The sequence below is a fragment of the Onychostruthus taczanowskii genome, unplaced genomic scaffold (genome assembly GCF_017590055.1).
Source record: "Onychostruthus taczanowskii isolate IOZ18803 unplaced genomic scaffold, ASM1759005v1 scaffold18, whole genome shotgun sequence".
NCBI lineage: Eukaryota > Metazoa > Chordata > Aves > Passeriformes > Passeridae > Onychostruthus > Onychostruthus taczanowskii.
Genome location: NW_024499017.1, coordinates 11,770,832 through 11,794,521, shown reverse-complemented (window position 1 = coordinate 11,794,521; position 23,690 = coordinate 11,770,832).

The window sequence follows — 23,690 nt, the reverse complement described above, 5'->3', positions numbered from 1 at the left end:
CATCTATATTGTATTTTCTATCCACATTTTGTTTATATCCACATTGTATTTTCTATCTACATCATATCTATCTACATCTACTTTATATTTTCTACCTAAATTTAATTTTCTACTTACATTATATTTCACATCTACATTTTACACCTAAATAGTGTTTTTATCTATGTTATAATTTATATCTACATCATATTTCACATCTATTCAATATTTTACATCTACATTATATTTTACATTATATTTCACATTGTATTTTACACCTACATGTTATTTCTTATCTATATTATATTTTAAATTTCCATGACCAAAAGCTCACAGTGAAGCCAAAGGGACAGAGGAAGAAATTTGGGGAGCTGAAAAACCACTGTGCTGAAAACCCCCTAAAACTGGGATTTTCCCTTATGGACTGAAAGAAGTCCTATTAAAATCCTATCTTCTGGAAAGCGTCAGAGAGGCAGGAGGTTGGTAAACACTATAAAAACAACCCCTCATAAAATTTTTATTGCTTTACATTTCTGTACATTTTACGGCCGGTGCGGGGGGAAAGGAGAGACAGCAATTTCTCCGCCTCGAGAACAGGCAGGAACTTTTTTTCCCTCACTTTGTGCTCATCCAAATAAATAAAAATGTTGAAGCCTGCTCATTTCTCAGGCATTCGGGGGAATGATTCCACACTCAGAAGGAGCCAAGGAAAAGCTGAAGGCTAAATGAACCTCACGACGTTAATCTGGGTGCTATAAACAAGTATTGTCTTTTTTGGACACTGCAACATTTTTGCAACATGTTTTATTTCACATCCACATGTTTTCTGATTTCCAAAAAGCAGGGAAAACACTCTTAGAATTATTAACCCTTGGAATAATTAACTCTTGGTAAAATTATTAAGCCAGGGATTTAAAATTTCTGCCCAAAATCCAGCGTAGACATTTGCTTCCTGAGGAAGTATTTTTAGCTTCTGAATGAAACAAGTCACGGACAAAAAAAAGGTAATTGTGCTTGCAAGTAAGTATTTAAATATTTACATTTGAAATATATTTGCTGCCAGCTTCTGTTAGCGAGAAGAAAAGTAATTTGGGAAATTACAACCCTTCCTATTTCCCACATTTTTTAGGATAATAAATGTGGGGCTGAATTTAGCATGCCCTGAAGCTTGGCTGGCCGGATTCGAAGGCAGAGGGGGAGCCCAGGATAATTCATGGAGCAAAGATGCTGCTGGGGAGGGAGATCTGCAGAGCTTGGGGGGTGCTGGGGATGAAGATGGGTTTCCTTTGGGCTGGGAAGTGCCTGGATGGCTCGGAGCAGCTGTTCCCAGAATGTGGAACCAGGCTGTGGCCACCAACCGAGCTGATTCCTCATGTGCTGACCTCCAGATATGGTGGATCTGCTCATCCTCACAAATTGGCAGGCTCAGCCCCTGAGTCATGCTCCCCAAACCCTCCAGCAGGGCAGCACGTGGAGATGATGTTTGGGGTCATGGCTGTGCTGGCTTTCCCTGTGTCCAGCCCACAGTCCATGTGAAGCCATGCTGGAAAATCCGGGAAGCGTTGGGGCGTCAGAGGGATGAGTAAGAAGAGGGTGTCGTGACGCCAAGGGGAGATGATTCCTGGAGATCCCAGTCGGGTCAGGACATCACCCCCAGCACCCTCTGTAGCTGTCACAGGTGGCCACCCCCCTTCAAGTTTACATAATTGCTAATTTATTTTTATTATTGCTATTGTTTTTCTCTTGGCTTCCTTGGCATTTATACAGACAGCAGTTTCCAAGGAAAATTTCCACCTCCTGAGCAGAATGAGGAAGGAGCTTGTTGTGGTCACACAAGGTTTGAAACAAAAAGGGTCTTTTGGGTCTTTCCCAGTGAGGATCATCACATTTCTCAGAGGATGAGAAGCCACCGAGGTGTCTTCCAAAGCAATGCATCAGGTGTCCAGGTGACACCCACCACGAGCTCAGCACAGGGACTGCCTGTGGCCTGAGTCACCAGCACCGTCACATCAGCCGAGTTCTGAAGTGATCTTGGTAATTCCTGATGCTTCCTTGGGCTTGAATGCAGTTCTGAGGAAACTCAGTCCTGCTTGGATCATTGTCCAAGCCTTGAGCTGCCTGCAGCAGTTTCTCTTTCTCCAAGATGGGGGACAGGCATGGGATGGGGTCCTCCTGTGTGACCAGAGGATAAATGTTTGGGAAGCCTCGTGAGAGTCTCTCACAGGAACCTCAAGAAGAGTCCAAAGTGTTATCCACATTATTATCCAAACCTGGGAAAAGCAGATTCTGTTTCATCCAGGGAAAATGTTTCTTTTATCATCCCTGTCCCAATCAGCCTGCTGGGCTCCTGCAGGTGGCCAGAGGGGACACTTCCTTAGGCCAACAAGCCAACTTCTCTGTTCTACCCTTAGTTCTTAGAATCGAAGGTTCCCCTGATCCTCCTTTCTCCCTCAGCTGCTCCTCACAGCATGGACTCTTGGTTCTTCCCACAGTTTGGACCCTCTTTCCTGGGGATGCCTCACCGAATTCCTGCAGCCGAAATCCACCCTAACCAAACAACCCTGATGACACACTTTGTGGTCACGTCTGCTCCCTCACCTTCCTCCTGTGACGGCAGGGAAAAACCCCAGAGCCCTCCGTGCTGACGCTCGCCTGCTGTTGATTTAACTGGCTCTGGGTAAATCTGTTCTTCTGCAAATGCTCACCGGGGCAAGCTGTCCCTTCTTGGGCTTGTGCAAACAAAATAAGGATGCAAACATGACTGCAAACGCTCTAAGTGTGTGGTTCATCCTGACATCAAGTTTTGTTCTGTAGCTCAGTTTCAATTTTTGCAGTGTTTAATAGATGCTGTTGGTTTTTTTTTTTCATCCCCAGGCTTTCTGTTCCCCCAAGGGAAGCCACCAGCTTTGCTCCCTTTTTTAGCTCCTAAATATTTTAAAAATAAAAATAAAAATGAAAAATAAAGTAACAATATAATAACAATAACAACAACAATAACAACAACAACAATAATAAATTAATAATAATAATAATTTTTAAAACCAATGTATAGAGTTTTTGATAGAGGTTTTTGGGCAAAACTTTGTGCTGTTAAAACCATGACCGCTTTCCCACTTTTCGCTTTTCTCCCTGCTTTACCTTTCCTTGGTTGCTCCCAGTGTGAAAACTTTGGTTGGGAATTTACCAAAGCCAGAAAATCAGCCTGACTCTGAAAATTCTGCTGTTTACTTTAAAGCACATTTTGTTTCCATTTTGCTATAAATATGGATGAAGTGAAAATCTGCTGTTGTGGAGGGCCTGTCACTTCAGCAGCAGCTCCAGCAGGATGTCTCACATGGTCTCTCCAAACCCTGGAAAATCATCCTGGGGATGGTGGACACAGCTCTGGGAGGCATCAGTACAACCTTTGAGTTCCTCTGCAAATCAGTGGGAGCTTAAAATTACTCTGAAAGAAAAAAAAAAAGGAATAATATCTCACTTCCTCTTGAGAGCAAGTGGAGTGTGTGTCCCACAGAGAGGAAAAAGAGCGGCAAAAATTCAGAAAGATGACAGAAATTTGTGTTTTCAGCAAACCCCTTTAATTGCAGTGCAGGTTCACATGAGATGTGTTTACATATTGGGTCTGGAGTCAAGCTCAGAGTGGAAGGATTTATTTTAATTCATATTTAAAAGAGACAACACAGAAGATGAACAGAAAAATCAGACTGGTAGGGAAGAAAAACAGAAAATAAATGTAAGCTGTTCACACTCAGCTTCCTGGAAGGGTTTTGTAATATCTTAAGCTCTTGTTTATTCAAATTAAAATGCACCTGATCCTTTGATAAGCAGAACAAGCCCTATCCTCCCCAACAGGACTGCTTTGGGTCCGTGTCCATAAAGGGTTGGAAGAGTTCTTGGAGAATCCTGGGAGAGGTAACAGGAGACTTTAATTCACTTCCACGTCTCCCCAGCCCCTCACTGCAACCTCTGCCCCTGAGAGCACTGAGGGAAGAGGTGACTTTTCAGTCCTCATCTCCTGGATGCTCCCTGATGATTCCCAGGACATTATTTTGGAAGTGGGGATCACCTTTCCCAGCCAAATCCCGCCCTGCTGCCCAAGACCTGGGATGGAGGAGCACTCATGCCCTCACTGTGCAACCTGCCCTAGACTGGAGTATTGTATTCTGATTTTAAAGGAAAAACACAGTTTTAATGTGTAAATTCCAAGCACGTAAAGAACAGGGAAAGTGTGAGGAGATTTGATCTTTTTCCTTGTGTTTTCTCCTCGCTGCAGAGGCAGGAACACTGTGCTGAAAGGCACGAGCTCGAGGCTCTGCCGACATCTCCATGAAAAGTTGCTGTTTACAGATCTGTCAGAGATTTAGCTTTGATGATGTAACGTTGGCAAATGCCACATGGACCTTCCCTGACACTGTTTTTCTAACAAATGGGTCTTTTTCTCTGCCATGACTTGGAAAAAAAAAAAAAAAAAGGAGTTTGAAAGGGTTCTGAACCTTAAAACCATTTGAGTTTTGTTCAGTGTCTACCAGATTCAGTGTGATAAAATATCTGACCTCCCACTCCAAAGTTATCTCCTGCATTTGCTATCCCAGTGCTCCCACTCACAGGAAAAAAACCCAAAAAACTCTTTATTAAATATTGTGAAACCCTGGTTAAAAGTAGAGTTAGACAGGAATTCTTTGCTGTATTTATAGGAAGACCTCAGGTATCACAAATTGTGATTCAGAAGGGAGAAAAATATTCTGAAGAAGGGAAAGACACCTCCAAATGGCAGAGGGAGGAATTCAGCTCCGGAGCTGGAAAAACCAGGTGAATTTAAGAAATAGGAGCACAGAAGAAGCCAGGAGAGCAGGAAAGAAAAAAAAAAAATTATGAGCTTAGGGTTTAGCATCTCTTATTTTAGAAGAGGAGTCAGGGAAATGGGGAAGACACTCTGAATTTCCAGGAAGCATCTCCAGCCCACAGTTGCCCATCTGGTATCAATATTCCCTCCATGTTTTGGGAGGTGGCACTACCCAGATGCTCTCAGCAGTGCCTGGGGAAGGCTGAGGGGTGGGACAGGTAAATTTGCACTCCTCCTTTGCCAGGCCCTTGCTGGTGTCACCTCTGCCACCTCACCCTGCCCTGGGTCATCGCTGGAAAATCATCCCAGGGCTTGGAGAGAGAAAGAGGAGAATTGGGAATGGGAGGGGTGCCTAATTCATTAAAGATGCATGTCATTAATTAAGGGCACATGGGATGAGTGTCCTGCAGAATTTTTTGGGGTTGCCTGACTGAGCTCAGTAAAGGGGGACCAGGTTTGTGGTGGAGGGAAACTCTCCCCCACAGCAACAATTTCATGGGTTTACCACAAAATGCACCCCAAGGCCAAGAGAAATTCCTTGGTTTTGACCATCTGAGCCTGCAAATGAGCTGTCAACTTCCAAAAATGCATTAATTTAGCCCACAAAAATGTGCACTGAGCAATCAAGGAAGAGGAGGGAAACACCTCAGAGGTTGGTTTGGAGCACAGCAGAGCAGCTGGGTCTGGAAGAGTGGGATGACGCTGCTCCAGCAGCATCCAGAGCTCCTCCTTTGGGGAAGAAAGCTTAAATCTGAAGGGGCCACGTGGAGATGCTGAGGTCTCCAATTTTCATCTGCGTTGTCAGAGAGGCTCAGGCTTGGTTCATGAAGAACTGGGCTCAGATTCCTCTGCAGAGATCAATGCAAGAGCTTGCTCATCCTCTTTTTTTTCCTTGGGTGTGGGGAAAGACATAATCCTCCTAAAAATTTTCAGGTATTTGCTGGATCTGGTCACCAATAAACTCAGCACAAAGCAGGAGGTGCTCCCTGCATCCAGCCTCTCCCTCTTTACCTGTCTGAGGGAAAATCTCATCAAAGCTTCCCTGTCATTCCTCTCCCAAGCAGGAAAGGTCCCCTGGATGTTGTCCAGAGCTGAACTCACTTGGCTTTGACATAAAAAACAGCCAGTCTGGGCTCCAATTTTATTTACCACTCAAGCTCTCTCTCTTTAAAAAGTACATTACACTGTGTTTCTGGCCAGTTAGCCAATTTTTTTTTTTAATTGTCATTATTTTCTCCAGCTCATCAGTCCTGGCAAACAGGAAATCTATTATTCACAGCAAAGCAACAGCGAGATGCAAACACGTCCCTGTCACTGCTCCAGCTGTGTGTGGGGTGGAAAAGGACTCATTGAGACTTGCCCATAATTAGTCCTTTGCCCTGTCATGATCTTGATGACAAAAAATTGCCTTGAAAGAATTTTTGTTGATGTTGATCTTGGTAATTTAAATAGGACAGTGTAAATAAAGGGAGATGAAAAATTGTAGGGTCGGATTTATGAGTGACCTCTGAAAACACAAAATATCATAATTTCACCACTTAAAAATAGTAAAAATCCACTTTTTCCAAGCTTGAAGTGTCCAAGACCCAGGAGAGGAAAAGCATTTGCTGCTGGGAAGTGATGCACACATCTTTCCTCCCATGTGTTGCAACAAGCTTATTCCTCTGGCACGGCAGTGGCTGCTCCAGGGCCATCACACCTTCAAATGCCCTTCAAATATCCCAAAGTTGAGTATTTTCCTTCATTTCCCTGCTGCCCCTTAAGCTAAGAGAAGAAAAAAAGAAAAAAAAAATCCTGGATAAATACATTTGTGACAAATGCAGGTTGGCTCTATTGGTGGAGTCCGGCAGAGTGGAGATGTGAGGAAGGAAGCGGAGATGTGAGGAAGGAAGAGAAGCCACTGGAATGGAGAATGTTCAAATCCAGCCTCTGACCACCCCCCAACCACCCCAGCTCACTGAGTGCCACATCTAGGCATTCCCTGAACATCTCTGGGGAAGCCCATTCCAATGTTTAACAGCCCTCTCTGAGAAGAAATTCTTCCTGAATCCATCAGTGAATTTACCTTGGGTGGTGCTGCCCATCCCAAATTGCCGCTGGTGGGGAAAGGAAAGTGGGGACAATAAGGGACAACTCTTCATGAAAATCTCCCACAAAATTCCAGCCCTGCTCTGGCTGCCTGGTGGGCGGGCTTTTCCTCCAGCTTTCTATGTTTCCAAAGGAGAGTTTGTCTGTGTCTCCAGGTTTTCCTGGTGCTCTAGGGAAGACGCTGGCATTAAAAGGAGGAAAACAATTGGCTTCCCTCTGCAAGTGGCCTTTCCATGGTGAGCTCATGCTCTTCCCAAAAGTGCATGTTCACTGCTGCTGGGCCATGGCCAAAGGCAGCCTCCCCTCTCCTCCTTCTGGAGGTGGCAACAATGCACATGTGTGTCATTTCCTGACCCTAGTGGAAATTGCAGGATTGATATTCACAGCTGAAAAAAAAAAATTTAAAAAAAAATCCCATTTGGAAAACCAACGCCCACTCCCCTCAAAAAATTCCACCTTCCAGATTGCTTCACTTCTCGGTCAAGTGCCTCAGCACATCTTGCTCTGCCCTGCCAAGGCCGTGTCCTCCTCTCTGGTGACTCAGCCCCACGCTGTCCTGCTGTCCCCGTGGGAGGCCACGGAGCCGGCGCGGCGGCGGCGGCGGCTCGGGGGCGTCTGGTGTTCCCCACCTCCTGCACTCAGCATCTCCTGGGGTTCTCCAGGGAGCTGTTCCGAGTGAGACAACAAAGCTGGAACCCAAAATAATCTCTGAGTTATCAAAGCGCATCACGGCAGGGCTGTATGTCCCTGAAAGAGGCGCATCTGCAAGGGCTGTCCCGCATCCAAGATTTCCCTGAAATCTGCACTCACTCCAGAGCAGATCTGCTCCAACAAGGCACAGTGTTTGGGATATTGAAAAGAAGGGAAATCTCCATCTAGTTGTCCATTTCCCTGTTGGAATTTCTTTGGGAAAAGAGTTTTGTGTGTGGTTATTTCGGGGCATTGCGCTCCTGGAAATGCTCCACGCAGTAGGAGCCTGGAGAAGGAAAGTTTGAATCCCTTCCAGTCGCTCTATCTTGTGTTGCTGCATCTTGGCAAACCCCAGAAGAAATGAGTGGCAGAGGCAGATAAACAAGCTTAAGGTAAACACTATCTGCATCTCTCCCCTGATTTATAACCTACGTGCATCGCTGAAAAATTGACTCGGGTTTACCACAGTGCTTGAAGTAATGTTATTAAGAATGTAACTTCTTAGGAAAACTCAGCCTGTTTTTAGCCCAGACATGCAATTAGGGGAATTAGTAACACGATACGTCATCCCGAGGAACACACGGATCCAGTGGGCAGGAGCCTCATGCAACCCTCTGGAAGGCAGGGCTGCTCCCAGCATGTGTGAGTGCTCTCTCACAATCCTCCCAATTCCCACTGAGGAATTTTGCTCTGAGCCAGCACACGGCCTGCTCTGAGCACTCTGAGGATGAGGCCATGCAGTGGCCTCCTTTTTCCCTGAGAAAAAAGGAGAATAAAAGGGGCTTCAAATTGTTCGCGCAAAGCGAGGCGTGGGGAATCTGTAGTGGAAAGAAGGAGACCTGGTAATTCTTGTAATTCCCAGCTCATGTAGGTGAGATCAGGGCTTGGGTCATGCTCCTTGCGTGGATTTTTTGGGTGTGAGGACTGACAGGAAAGTCCAGTGTGAGTTTTGGATGGGGTTTGGAGGGGTATGGCAGTGCTGTGTTTGGAGGGCAGCACGGTGACTTTGGAATATTTCTGAAACAACTCAAATCGCACCTGAGCTCCCAAACTACAGCAAACCTTGGCACATCATCCTTTTTTATGACCTAAATGAAGGGGTGGAGGCTTGGGAAGAGAGCATTGACAGCTCCTACCACCACCGTGCAGGGTCTTGGATCATCTCCCAAAACTGCTGCTCTGCAGCTTCTCCACCCCACCCCACTGCCATCAGTCTGGGACCGTGGAAAATTACAGAAAAAAAAGGCCAAATCTCTCCATCCTTTCTTCCTTCCACGAGTTCCAGAAACTCCAGCTGACTTTCACAAACTCAGGAGGCTTTTGGCTGGTTTGTGTAAGCCAGAATCCAAATTTTTGGTGGCTGAACCAATCCTTGAGAGGAGACTTTGAGGTTTTGTATCACTGGCAACGATCTTTGCTTTTGGTTTTGTTTTCTTTCAGGCCTGTGATGCTACTGGATGAGGAGCTGATCCTTTGTGGACCTACGTGAGGACAGCTAAGAGGATTGGGGTCTTCTCAGTAATCACTGCAAATCATAAAAAATCCTGCAAAAATGCTGGAAAACATGAAAAGGCCAATGAAGCAGGGAAAGAGAGACACACAATGCTTTTTGGGTTTTTTTCCTTCCCTTAAGGAATAATACATTATCTGCAAATCCCACTTTATGGCTTGGAATTTGTTTTTGTGTTGGTGTCTTTCAGTCACTGAATAAATGGGACCACAGAAATCAGACACCAAAGCAGCAGCAGTGGGTGGCAGATTTCTCCCTCACCACAAACATCCTTCCATCCTTGACAGTCCAGACTGAAAATGTTTTCTTGTTGTTGTGCATCTCATCCTCAAGCAGGCTCAAAGAGAAATGGTCAGTTTGATGGGGTTTTGACCACAAAACTTTGCTGCCTTCTTGTCCCCCAAATATCAATTTTTCACACATTTTATTTAAATTTAAATTTAAAAATTTCACACATTGTAGTGTGAAATACCCAGGGATGTTCTGGTTGTGGTCCCTCTCTCTAAGCCAGATTTGAAAGCACTGTTGGGATCGAAATCCTCATGTGGGATTTCTGCAGGATTGGATTTTCCTGGCCAAAAATGGGTTTCTCATCTGCTGGACCTGCCTGAGGAAGGTGAAGAGCACCTTCTTTTTTAAACTTCAAAATTTTGGCTGAAAATATCCTAGTCAGGGAAATGTTCCTCCACAGTGAGGGTTTGTATCACCTCCAAACACAGATTTGTACCTCCAGCCGTGCACAGCTGCTTTATTCACCACATTTATTTCTGCACCATAAACTGTGGCAAGGAAGGCTCTTGCCAGGTATCCCCACAACCCCCAGCGTGCTCCAGCCCTGATTTGTGTCAGGATTTTTGCAAGGCATAAAAACATCATCCAAACAGAGCCACTCGGAGCTCTGCTGGCTCTGCTGCCTGCCCACAGCCTCTCGTTTTCACTCCCAGCCTCCCCTGTGACAGAAAGCATCTCCCACTGCCACTGCCTCCTGCACAACGTCAAGGCTTGTCCTTGGAAAAGTTGCTGCAGAATAAAAAACCTCCTGGAAGCACCAGTTTGTGACAGGAGCTGTGATCCAGCCCTGCTTCCATGGGCTGTGTGCAGTTCCAGTGGATTTTGCTGCAAACATTGGATTTTATGAACCTGATCCGAGCCTAAAGTGAGGCAGCTCAGTGGGGGCCAAGTGTAGATGACTGAAGGGGAAATAACTTCCCAGAGCATGAGGCTGTTGCTTAATTTGGGATTTTACTGGAGGTGGAGACATTTTATTTGAAATTTGTCCGTTTCTCTAGATTCGAAAAAGCTCGTTTTTCCTGGCTTCTCTTTGTGGGTTTTGTGTTGAGTTCAAAATTGAATCTGGGTGGTTAAAAATGTAATGGGATATGTGCTGTCCTCAGCTCTTCCCTTGCAGGCTCTCCTGCATTCCCTGGAATTCATGGTGAGAACAGTTTTCAGCTTAATAACATCTCTCTGCAGTCATTTCTGCACGTAATTCCAAAGTGTGTTGGCCCAGCTCTGCAGCTGCTGGGAATTCCTCTTCCTTAGCAAAACTTTGGATTTTCCCAGCTCTCAGGTGGTCCCCTTGTAGTTATTTCTTTTTTTTCGAATGACAGGCAGCTAAATCTGACACAATAATTTATTTTTCTAGGTGAAATGATATTTTTGTGGCCCCCCAGCTGAGCGGGAAGTGTGGTCTGCCCCTCAAGCACTAAAGGTTTACCACTATAACATCGCTGGTTGTTTTAATAATCAGCTCAAATCACAACAACAATAATCATTTTAAATATCACAATATGACCAAAAACTCCACAGATCTGATTCATAGCTCTGTGCAGCACGGCAAAGGCTGGAATTTTTACACCAATCAATGGAACAACTTGATTTTGTTGTCTAAAACAGCCAGAAACTCTCCTTGGTCTGGTGTAAGTGCTGTGAATTGTCTTTAGGGAAGCATCTCCATCCAACAGAAAACATCATTAACTCGGGATTTTTCCAGAAAGTTCCATCCTCTTCCTTTTTTCCTGTTTCTCCTCCCATCTTGGATGAGGGCAGGAGTGAGAAGTGAGCCCTGGGATGCTGGGGATGTGATGTCTCCATCTTCAAAGAGGCATTTTGGAAACAGCCCTGCCCTGCTGGCAAAGGGGGCTCTGCCCTTCGTCCTGCTCCTGCTCTGCTGCCAGGAAAAGCCAGCAGAGCTTTGTGGAAGGCTCCAGCATCAACAGCCTGAGTCTGAGGGCTGACAGCTCCCACCAGGCACAAAACAACACCAGTAATTACCCAAATTAGCCAAATTAGCCTTGCCAGCACCAGGCTGGGATGCTCTGGGGACAGCAGGGACATTGCGATCCCCACTCAGCGTCCTCTGCCATCCATGGATTCCAGCATATCCCACTTTGACAGAGGTGTGGAAGAGCTCTGTTAATTCCCCTGCCAGTTCAGCTCTTTTTGTTGTTGTTTTCCATGAGAACAGGATATGTTTATCTAGCTTTGATTTCTTTTTTTTTTTAATTTTCTCTTTGTAGCTGAATGAACTGATTATTGCTTTCATCTGCTTCCCTCTGCAGGGTCAGCCGAAGCCCAAATAATCAGATGGGATGTGAGTGTGTGTATGGATTTGTAATTAATAGGTTGCATACTGAGAGATGTGGGGTCCTGAAAGAATGTGTAAAGAGAAAATGATCTAAAACTTGATCCTGATTTTGGTTCAACCTCAACAATTTCCTGCAGAGAAGCGGTGAGATAATTTGGGGCAGATCAAACCAAACCCTGATTCTCTTCTGCTTCTCGTGCCAAATGTCATCCCCTTAAGATGTGCTTTTCTCCATCTGGTGATTTTGGCTTCTCTGTGCTCCCTGTAAGTCTCTGGACCTTGTGCTGAAATGTTTGTGAGATGACTCAGAGGAACAAACAAAGCAGGCAGGACCTTCATGGAGCCGAGCACAATGCTGGCAATAAAGGGAGCTGGCTCCACCAGAGGGTTTTATAGACACCCCACTGAAACCCAAAAGAGGATAGATAAATCAGCAAGTGATGCTTCACTTTAATCTTTTTTATAATTTTTAAAATTTTTTTTTTGAGAAATCAGGACTGTTTTTTAGCAAAGCCAGAGCTTCTCCATGTTTTCACCAAAACAAACAGAAAGCAGGTGCTTGCTGAAGGAATTTTGGCTGGGAGAGCACAGAGAAGTGCACATGGGCTTTCCTGTGAGAGTTTGCACTTAATGGGCTCGGGTTTGTTTCTGTCAATGCAAGTTTTGCTGTTCCCTTCAAAAAGAGCAGGCACAGCTCTGGAGCCATGGAATTCCTTAGGGAAGACAGGGTGAGACGTGCAAAGGCACTTTTCTGGTAGTCTGTGTATTCTAAGGCTTGTCACAATCCCATCCAAATCCAGATGCAAAATGGTGCTCAGCTTTTATTCCATACAACACAGCTTTTCCTTCTTATTTCTGGTGAGAACAGGAATCAAAAGTGATCCCATTTTCCAGCAGTCCTCTGCCACCTTTTTTTTGGCAGTGGTTTGGGTTTTGCTTTGCTGATTCAAGGCTGGTGGAAGGTGGTGCCATTCAAAGCCGTGTGGGTTTTTCCAAGGGTTGGAAGCTTTCTCCTGGGAATTCCTTCCTTTGCCCTGTAAAAATTTCCTTTAATTTTCCACAGAATATCGTTGTCACTGCCACAATTACTTAAGGATACAAACCTGGAGCTAGAAGCCATATTTATTTATTTTTAGGACAAACCAGGACCGACTTGGGAGAGGATCCATTAGTGGGAAGATGATGGATGGCACACGCCAGGGCAGGCAGAGCCTCTGCTTTGTGCCAGCCCCTCCGTGTCCTCTCCAGAGCACCTCTGAGGGATATCTGAGCCAATGCACAGAAACCTGGAGTGTTTAAAGCCTGCCTCATCCATGCCCATAAAAGTCCAGCGATTCCACGAGCTCGGATGCCTCGCGCACGGGCCCGGCTGGGGACAGGATGCCAGTTTGGCACTTGGCAGCTGCTGCCTGACGTGGGCATTTGTCACCCAGAGCCACACCGAGGCTGTGTTTATAGAGGTCCTAAAGCCTGGCAAATGGGTTTTCCTGGAGTGCTCGGAGGGTGCAGACGGGATAGCTGCCGTGAGGGAGCTCTGCAGAAATCCCCTTCCAAAATCCAGCCTCCCCCAGTGGCTTCCTGCAAGAAAAAGGATCGCTGGCCTTTCCTGTCCCAGTCTTGCCCTCCTGACGTGGCCATTCCTTGGGTGAGGGGTCACAACTTTAATGTCCTTCCCACCAGGAAGAGGCAGGAGAAGACCTGGCTCCCAGCCCTGGGAGCCTTCGGGAAAAAAAAGACCAAGGAAAGCAGGGCTGAAGTGCTCCAAAAGCAGGAAACAACTCTGCTTTCCACTTTCCCGGGATGGGATTTATTAAAGAAAGCCCTGGGATGTGAAGAAAGAAGAGCAGCTGGATTTTGGTGCTTTTGAAGGCTTTATTTACCTGGAGGCTTGGAAGACAGCTCTGCACCAGCAGGATCTCAGCTGGGGAATGGCTTGCAGAAAATCTGTCATGGCCAGATGAACGTGGGATTTTGTGCCCACCACAGCAGGAAAATATCCCCATCCCCACATGTGCCTTCCATATTTTATTCCTGTATTGCTCAGGAGCTGGGTGAAGGTACCTAAATTAAGTCAGGACCTAATAAACCATCACCAAACCATAAACTGAGGTTGATTTTATTGTTGTTGCCATCCATGTGGGTTCTGGAGTGACCTTGCATAACCCAAAACCCCCTTCCAAATCTGCTTCCCCCTTCTCACCTTTAGAACTTGTATTTTTGGTAAAATTGGATTATTGATAATCCCAGAATTTAGGCTGACACATGACATGTGGAAGAATTTACACAGATCCTCTTTGCCCCCTGAACTTCAGCCATAAACATGAAAAATTTTTAGGCATGGCAAAACCCAACCAGATTTTCCAGCCATGGCTTCTAAGCCCTGGTGTGGATGCACAAAGTGATGCTGCAGATGAAGGGAAAAATCCAAAATTTGCCAGAGGAGGAGCAGAAATGCCAAAAAATGGTTCAGATGTGACACTGAAATGTTGCTGGAGAGTGTCTTACAACCCTGAACGTGTCTTTTCTACCCTTCCAGTTACAGAAATGGGATTATTTACAGGGCTTGGTTGTTCTTGCTTTAGGCAGATTTATTGCTCTTCACTCCTGGAGGATCTGAGCAATTTTCATGTGGAGAAATCAAAGGAAAGGAAGGCAAATCTGCAAGGGAAAAGCAGGCTGCAGTGATGTGCCAAAACTTCTGCTCCTGGAGGGGTTTTCCTGGTTGGATTTGTTGGCACTGGAAGGATTCCAGAGCCAGGGCTCCCATGTGGGGCTGTGGGATGAGCTGGGATGATGCAGGGGGCAAAAGAGAAAAAAAAAACTAGGAATTTTTTTGGGTGCTTTGAGTTTGGAATTGCTTCTTGGACACTCCTGCATGGTTTGCATCTAGCAGAGGATCCCAATCCAACTTGTTCCTGTGTCTTCATGGAATTACAGCTCTCCTCATCCCTCAGCTCCTGATGGAAATCCTCCCATCTGATAAGTGAATGACGCCAGCTCTTTCGTTTGGAAGGGTTTTAAAAAGACTCAGAAAATCGTGGGTGCAGCCTCCAGAAGTCAGATGAACTTTCCTTAAATGGGGAGTGAGGAAGAAGGAACGGGAGAGCAAAAAATACCCCGGAAGTCGTAACGAAATCTGTCAGGTTTGGCCAAGGGATTCATGACTGGGGGGATGCTTCCAAGATTCCAAAGTGGTTGAAGGCATTTCCTTCCCCCAGAAAACTCCAGGAGTATGTTGAGGAGGATCGATGTGCAGCCAAATTGGGTTTTAAAATCCTGAAAATAACAGATCCTGGAAGGAGAAGGTGCCAGACCAAGTGTTGAATGAAAGTGTTTGTAGGACAGAGGAACTTCCCTCCCTCATTCCCATCAACGGGTGAATTTTAAGGCTTGAGAGTTCTTTTTAGGAGAGTTTTGAGCATTTCTTGTGATTGTTCCTTTTCTCCCTGAGCCATCAAAATGCCCAGAAGCAGGAGCTGATCACTCTCAGGGTAAGCTCTCCCAGGCTGATCCCACCCAGCCCAAATTTCTTCCTGCCTGTTTCACTTTTTCCAGTAAAAGGTAGTCATGCATTCACAACCACCCCCCACTTTTATTCCTGGATCTTATTTGATGTCACTTTGGGTTCTCTCCTTTGGAAAGTCCCCGTAGGAGCATCGTCCAGACTGCATAACAACCGGAAACAATAAAACAGAGAAAGATAAAATCAGGAAGAATGAGCTTTGTTTATAGATGCGAACAGCTCTTCCAGTAAAGCAGCAAATAAAGGGATGCTTTGGGCTTGGAAAGGCTGAAAATGGGGTGGATGGGAAAGCAAATGGGAAAAAATAAATTATAAAAAACATGACTTTTTCTCCTGAAGAGAATTTTCTTTTGAAACTATTGAAGGAGAGACAGGAGTGAGGAAAATATCACAGATGTGGCATCACCCTGCCCTGAAGACTGAGGGGAAAAGGAGGATGCATCATGGAGGAAAAAATATTGTTTGGAAACTGCTCTTTGCCTCCTTTTGAGCCTGTAAATAGTTTTTACAGAAGAGGAGGAACCAAAATGAGGTGGAAAAGCCCACCAGGTGTGGTGTGAGTGTAGCTTGGTGGGGATGCAGCTGAACACAGCACTTCATGTGTGTCTGTCTCTGTGTGAGCAAATGGAGAATCATGGAATGGTTTGGGTTGGAAGGACCTTAAATCCCATCCAGTGCCACCCCTGCCACGGCAGGGACACCTTCCACTGTCCCAGGCTGCTCCAAGCCCTGTCCAGCCTGCCCTTGGACATTCCAGGGATCCAGGGGCAGCCACAGCTGCTCTGGGCACCAGTGCCTCCCCACCCTGCCAGGGAACAATTCCTCCTGATTCCCAACCTAAACCCACCCTCCTACAGTCACTGCAGCTCCTAAAGCCAAGGAGCTCCTTTTCCTTAGAGGAATGGGTTCCGTGGCTGGTGTTTGCTGGGGGTGCTCTCAGGATGCTCTGCAGAGAGAAAGCTCCAGTGGAAGCAGGAAAGCTCTTCATGGCAGGGAGCTCACCAGGGTTTTCTCCAACCAACGTTGCTAAAATGAGCTGCCCCCAGCACACTCCCACTAAATCCCTTTTATTGCAGTTTTTTGACTTCAGGAAAGACTAAGCAGGTCATCCCTAGAGCCTGGAGCATCCCAGACACAAACCTTTTCTATCCTGGAAAAATCCCTTTGCCAGGATTTCTCTCCTGGGAAGCTGAGAAGCCTCAGAGAAAAAGGAAAACAATTCTTATCTCATTTGCTTCTTCTGTGTTGTGCTGCTTTGGATTGTTTGGAGATTGTTTACCCACAGGTGATTGTTTCATTGGCTTCATGTGAATTGTTTTGACTCTTTGGCCAATCAATGCCAGGCTGTGTCAGGGCTCTGCAAAGAGTCACAAGTTTTCATTATTATCTTTTAGCCTTCTGTAAGTATAATTTCTGTATTCTTTAGTATAGTTTAGTATGGCATTCTTTAATATAATATAGTATCATAAAATAATAAATTAGCCTTCTAAGAACAAGGAGTCAGGTGCATCATTCCTTCCTCCACCTGGGAACCCCACAAGTACAAGACCTGTTGGATTCCATGGGCTGGACAGAGCTCCCAGTTTGTGCTCCAAGCCCATTCCCAGCCTGTTGCTCCAGCTCTGCAGCTAATCTGGGATGCTTTGTTTTCCCAGCATCTTTTAATCAAGCTTAGCTCTGATCAGCAGCAGAGCATTAATAAATGTGAGCCCCCACAATCCCAGGCAGCCATGGGAAGTGCTGGGTACAGTCATTTTTCCCAGTTGGTCTTTCTGGCCTTTCTGAAATCCCCCAGTTAGGTTTTGGACCAAGACATGAGTAATGGTCATTGCAGACTCCTGGTAGCAGGAGAGCTCCAAAACTTCCCACTCCTGTGACACACTCAGAATGTGGGAATCAAAGCACAGCCCACGTGTGGAAGGACCACAGAGCCTCTGGATGCAGGGGGCTCCTCTGTGGCACCCTCTCCCCTCCTCAGGACACTCACAGCCTCGAGACTCCTTTCCTCTCCACCCCAAAGGGGCAGAATTAATAAAATAGCTAATTATATTAACTGTTAAATCCCCTTATTTTATCAACTATTAAATCCCCTTGCTTTCTGAGCTTTTAAATCTCTTTTTAAGAGAGTGATCAGCAGCAGGAGCACGGGTTCTTTGTGTGCAGGTAATTCCATGTGCAGATGTAGTGAAATTTCCTCCTCACATCTCAGGAAGCATCTGGGGCTGGCTCCTGTCAGGGATTACCAGGACATTTATCTGGCAGAGGAATTTCTGTGATCCCAACTCTATCCTGCCCACAGCATCTCGGGCCCTAAGCCTGAACAAACATACTTATTGACTCTTTATTAAATTTATAGGGAACAGAATGAGAGCAGGAGGGAGAAAATGATGATTGTTCTTTAAGGGCTCAAAAATCTGTGAATCAAAGAAATGCCCCAAACAATGTTTTTATATTAAAAAGTGAAGAATAAAATGTTAGAAGATGTAATTCCCCTTGGCAAGACCTATTCACGGGCCCCAGGTGAGCAAGGCACCTGTGGCAGGGCAGAAAAAATGAGTCCTGGCATTCCCTGAAAATGAGTGGAATTTCCTCTGGCAGGATGGCAGAGCAGGAACTCACCTGTCCAGTCCTGAGATGTCACCACAACAAACAGAGACACAAAATAACCAGGACTTGAGGGTGGTTGCTGCTGGAATTTTGCCTCAATCCATTTAATTCCTCTTTCCTAGCATAGCCCAAGAGCTGACCCAGCTCCCCATCAGAGCCTCTCCCTCCCAATCCAAGCTGGATTTCCACCTGACCCCCATCTCTGCCCATTTCTCTGCTCTTTGGTTGTCTTCTCCAGGAAAATGCCATTCCAAGCTGAAATCTGATGCTCCAGCAGCTTTTCTGGTGTCCTTGGCTGCTTTGATTCTGCGTCAGGAGCATTTCAAAGGAGCCTGAGGACTCCCAGTGCCCTGCCTGCCTCATCCCAGTAGCCTGAACTCCCACAACCCAGCCCCGAAGTGTTTAAGGGCTTGTTGTTGCTTTTTGTTATTATTAATATTATTGCTCTGCTTGTTCTGGCACAAAAACCTTCTGTTCTATTCTCTTGCCCTGCTTAGGATTTTGGTCAAAGTTTAATTAAATTGAGAGGAGCTGGAAAAACCACATAATTCCAAAATAAATGAAAGCAGCGCCGGGGGTGGCAGCCCTGGGGACGCGGGCGCTGCTGGGGGCGGGAGGGGGAAATTCCCGCACTGAAATTCCCTTGGAAATGTGGATTTTCCTGGCTGGAGAAGGGGAAAAGAGGTCGAAGGGCTGTGTGTGGAGGATGCTGGAAGGTGGGGAAGCTCCCCGGGCCGGCAGAACGAAGCCCTTGTTTGTCCTGCCCGTGCGGTCAGGCGCCGTGGGTGGGAGCAGGGGGGATCTGTTTTCCCAGGCTCCCTGCCATCAGGAATTACTGAGCTGCCATGAAATGGGAGGAAATATTTCATTATAGGCACATGCGCTTCAATTTCGCATGATGGAAAGTCCGGGATCAGCTTTCCCCGCCGCCCGCCCGCCCTCCTTCCCTGCGTGTGCCTCATTCCCGCATCCTGCCCTGGGATAACGCCGGGCATCCCCAGCCTGCTCCTCCTCCTCCCTGCTCCCTCCTGGGGGGTCCGGGGCACCCTCCTCCCGCCAGAACATCTCCCCATCCTCCGGGATGTAACCCCAATTCCCTGTGTGTAAATCGCAGCCTTAAAGCCATTGAAAATAAATTAAATGTACGAGATCTGGCAGAAAACGGGGTCTGGGGGGCAGAAGATGGAAGGGAAATCCCACCATGAGGTTAAAAGGAGCTGCAAGCACCCAGCAAGGAGATATCCCCAAGACTCTTGGGGTTTTTTTTGGGAGGAAAACTCTTTATTTTGGAGTGATATCTGTCAGGGCTGGTGTGGCTCCTGGGACCCCTCTGCCACCCGCACACAATTCCTGCAGGACAGGGAGGGGTGACAAACCCCCCCGGCTGCCAAACCCAACCTGCTGGGATTTAATCTTTTTTCCCCCCAGACCGTGACACTTTTCCATCCCCAAACTCTTTCTTCTCCCCATTTAACCCATTTTCTATCCCCAAACTCTTTCTTCTCTCCCATGTAACCCCTTTTCGCCTGATGGGATTTAATCTTTCCCCCCCACCAGACCGTGACACTTTTCTATCCCCAAACTCTCTCTTCTCCCCATTTAACCCATTTTCTATCCCCAAACTCTTTCTTCTCTCCCATGTAACCCCTTTTCTAATCTCAATCTTCTCCCTCATATAACCACTTTTCAACCCCCAGACTCTCTCTTCTCCTTTTCTATCCCCAAACTCTTTCTTCTCTCCCATTTAACCCCTTTTCTAATCTCAAACTCTGTCTTCTCCCTCATTTAACCACTTTTCAACCCCCAGACCCTCTCTTCTCCTTTCCTATCCCCGAACTATGTCTTCTCCCCATTTAACCATTTTTTTTCTATCCCCAAACTCTCTCTTCTCCTTTTCTATCCCCGAACTCTCTCTTCTCCCCCACTGAACCATTTTTCTATCCCCAAACTCTCTCTTCTCCCCCATTTAACCATTTTTCCATCCCCAAACTCTCTCTTCTCCCCCATTTAACCATTTTTTTCTATCCCCAAACTCTCTCTTCTCCCCCATTTAACCATTTTTTCTATCCCCAAACTCTCTTTTCTCTTTTTCTATCCCCGAACTCTCTCTTCTGCCCCATTGAACCATTTTTCTATCCCTAAACTCTCTCTTCTCCCCAAATTGAACCATTTTTCTATTCCCGAACTTTGTCTTCTCCCCCACTGAACCATTTTTCCATCCCCAAACTCTCTCTTCTCCCCCATTTAACCATTTTTCTATCCCCAAACTCTCTCTTCTCCCCCATTTAACCCCTTTTCCGTCTCCAAACTGCCTCCTCCTCCTCCCATTTAAACGAACCCCTTCTCTCCCGTAAATTGGAGCCAGACCAGGGAAAAAAAAAAAAAAAAAGGAAGGAAAGGGACAAATTCTCCTTTTTTTTCCTCGGTGGGCTGCGAGCCCCCGAGAAGCGGGAGTGCTGCAGGGGGGCACCTCCCGGGGGGCTCGGCGGCGCCCGCCCGTGTCACGGGGTTAATGCCGGGGTCGGGGCAGCGCCTGGCGCCCGCCCGGGGGGACCCTCCCCGGGACCCCTCCCTGCCCTCGGTCCCCCTGCCCCGCGTGCCCGGGGGTCCCCGGCGTGGGGAGGGGTGGGAATGAGGAAAAATAGGAGCAAAAATTGAAGTAAGGGTATGGGAATGAGAATGGAGAATCAGAATCAGAATCAGAACAAGAAGGGAAATAAGAATAAATAAGAATAAGAAAGAAGAAAGAATGAGAATGAGTGTAAGAATAAGAATAAGAATAAGAATAAGAATAAGAATAAGAATAAGAATAAGAATAAGAATAAGAATAAGAATAAGAATAAGAATAAGAATTGGGTGGAAGTTGGAGGGGAAAGGAAAGGGAAAGGGAAAGGGAAAGGGAAAGGGAGAGGGAAAGAGAAAGCGAAAGGGAAAGGGAAAGGGAAAGGAAAGGAAAGGAAAGGAAAGGAAAGGAAAGGAAAGGAAAGGAAAAAAGGAAGAGGAAAATGGAAAATGATAAAGGTATAAAAAGATAAAAGAAAAAGGAACATAGAAAAGGAAAATGGAAGGCAGGGGAAAAGGGGAAAAGGGGAAAAGGGGAAAAGGGGAAAGAATCTCATGTGAAATGACGATCGATGGCAGCACAGGGAGCTGGTGCCTGAGGATGCTCTGTGCACGGCAGGGGCTCGCTCCCAGCCCCTGGATAAGAGGAGCAGAGCATCCCCAGTGCCCGCGGCACCCGCTGGGAGCTGCCCCTTCCCAGCCGGCCTTTCCAGAGCCATCACTGCCAGCAGCCCCTGATTTCACTCCTCTCCTGTAGCTATAAGAAATAATATTTCTTTCTGCATAAAATGCTCGTGTTGCACCCTGTTAGATCACATATATATATTTTTTTCCCCAGCCTTGAAAGCGTCGTGCATGCAAAGTCTGGGAGGAATTTTTACAGATGAGTAATAAACCCCTGGGGAAAAAAAGAAAAAAAGAAAAGATTTATGATGGAAAGCTGACACAACCTTAAGTGGATAATTCAATTTTTACTCTCTTTCTTTGTTCCCTACAGAGGCACTTAGAGCTACAAAGGCCAGGCACACCCGGGGCTGTTGATCCTGGGGCTCGGGAACATCCCAGTGCTGTTTTCCAGCGGCTCCTGCCCAGGGAACACTCACTGTGAGCCAGCAGCGCTGAGAAATCCTCCCGTGGCTCTCTGGGGGCTTCCCCTCTCTTCTTCACATCTCTATCCCTGCTTGGGATTTGTCTGGATTTTCTTCTAAGTGGTTGCTTTTGTTGGGAAAACTCTATGAACAGGTTCAGGTCCCTGTGTCTTTTCCCAACAAATCTCAATAATTACAGGATGTGATTTTTGGGTGCTCTGGTTGTAACTAAGTTCTGATTTCTATCCCCGTGTGTTACTCTGCACCTTCTTGACCAATTTTCTAATTTTTTTACTAAAGGAAATCTTTCCAAACTGGTAGAGATACAAACCCTCACAAGGGGATTTTTGATAAAGATAGAGAAAAACCAAAGTGGTTCAGAACAAAATGCAGAAATAGAGGGATAAAATTCCCTCCATGGATGAAAATCCCGAGTTTTTGTGGGCAACACTTTGTAACCCCTGGAACTTCCTGGGCTTTGCTTTCCAGTAAATTTATTGTGGGAATAACGCCATTAAAAAAGGCAAATATGGAGAAGTGATGGAAAGGAGAAAGCTGTTTCCTGGGAATCCTGTGGCTGAGCGTGATTTCCTCCCAAACTGGCTGGCAGGAATGAGATTATTTCCATTACAGCTGCAAAATTTACTGCTTGAATCCAAATTTCATTGCATTGAAAAATTCCATAGCCTGGGCTTATCCACTCAGTTGATTCTGAGTCTGAAAACTGAAGCTAAAAATAGCCTGGAGAAATTCCCACCAGAAAAATTACTGTGGTTGATCCAGTCCAAAAATCGATTTATGCTTGTTTAGGGAGTGTGTTTATTGAAGAAGGGCATGATTTGCCTTTTTATCCTGATTTGATTTTTTTAAAAAATCAACATCCCAAACATTCCCCTGGGTTGAAAAAGCATTACAGCAGGAATGTGCAATCAGAGCACCCACAAACATGGAATCCCAGTAAAATATGGAATTACAGCATTTACATACATGGAATCACAGCAAAAATATGGAATTACAGGAGGAATGTGCAATCAGAGCACCCACAAACATGGAATCCCAGCAAAATATGGAATTACAGCATTCACACACATGGAATCACAATAAATATGGAATTACAGCATTCAGAAACATGAAATTACAGTATTTACACACAAGGAGTCACAGCAAAATACGGAATCACAGCAGGAATGTACAATAACATAACACACACCTGTGGAATCACAGGAAAAACATGGAATTAGAGCATGAACGTGCAATCACAGCACTCATGGAATTATATCACACATGTGATTCACTGCACAAACATGGAATCACAGCACAATAACGGAATTACAGCAGGAATGTGCAATCAGAGCTGGAATTACAGCAGGAATATGCAATCAAAGCACCCACAAACATGGAATCACAGGAGAAAAAATGGAATCATGGCACAAAAAAGGAATCACAGCACAATAATGGGACCACAGAACTCTCAAATATGGAATCCCAGGACAAATATGGAATCCCGGCAGGAATGTGCAATCAGGGCATCCACAAACATGGAATCCCAGTAAAATATGGAATTACAGCATTCACAAACATGGAATCCCAGCACAAATAGGGAATTCCATCAGGAATGTGCAATCAGGACATCCACAAACATGGAATCCCAGTAAAATATGGAACTACAGCATTCACAAACATAGAATCACAGGGGGAAAAAATGGAATTGCAGCACAGATAGGGAATCACAACAGGAATGTGCAATCAGAGCACCTACAAACATGGAATCACAGGGGGAAGAAATGGAATCACAGCACAATAATGGGGCTATAGAATTCTCAATTATGGAATCCCAGCAGGAACGTGCAATCAGGGCACCCCACAGCCCTGGAATCACAGCACCGAGGGAACCACAGAGGAAAATGTGCTCTCTGCACACCCCCAGAGCACACCCTGCACTCAGAGAGCTCCCTGTCGCCTCGCTGTCCCCACCCCACTGCCACCCCCTGTCCCCACCCTGGGCACCCTGCAGGGGCACCCACCTCTCCCCCTGACACAGCCACCAGACACACAGGCATATTTTTATTGCAGCTGTCAGGAACATGAAAAACCTTTCTGCCAGCACTCAGCACGGGCAATTTATGAGCCTGCTCTGTCTGAGTGAAGAAGGGGAGGGGGGCTTGGGATCAGAGCAGAAATGATGGGAGACAAAATAGCCCATAAATTGTTCG